Source organism: Leucopleurus acutus (genome assembly GCF_964270905.1).
Source record: "Leucopleurus acutus genome assembly, chromosome: 3".
Taxonomy (NCBI): domain Eukaryota; kingdom Metazoa; phylum Chordata; class Mammalia; order Artiodactyla; family Delphinidae; genus Leucopleurus; species Leucopleurus acutus.
The window spans coordinates 10,593,075-10,593,521 of NC_139145.1; positions in this window are offsets into that span (position 1 = coordinate 10,593,075).

Here is a 447-nt window from a genome sequence, read left to right on the forward strand (position 1 = left end):
TTTGAAGTTGATAAGGTGGAGTCAGGAGTTTGATTTGTGGACTTTAAATGTGTCTCTAAAATACCCAAGTGGAGAGAGAATATCTCATTCTGTCTGGCATTCAGGGCAGAGGTGTGGGATGGAATTTTGATTCTTGAGTGTATACACAGTACTTAAAGAGGTAAGATTCAGTGCTACCACAGGGATTATAAGACGAAAAGAGGCCTGAGAACTGAGTCCCGAGGCACTTGAACAATTAGAAGTTGGGGGGAAATTAGCGCCATCCGCAGTTTCCACCGAGGTACCCCCGCCATGCCCGTCTAAACTCCAGAACTACATTTCCCAGAGTCCTTTCCGTCTGTGCTTCCTGGTTAGAGGCCGTTTATGAAGTCCCGCGACACTTAGAAGGCGGAAGTGAAGCGGAAGCCATTACTCTCCGGAGGCGATTGCTGCTGTACACATGGGCAG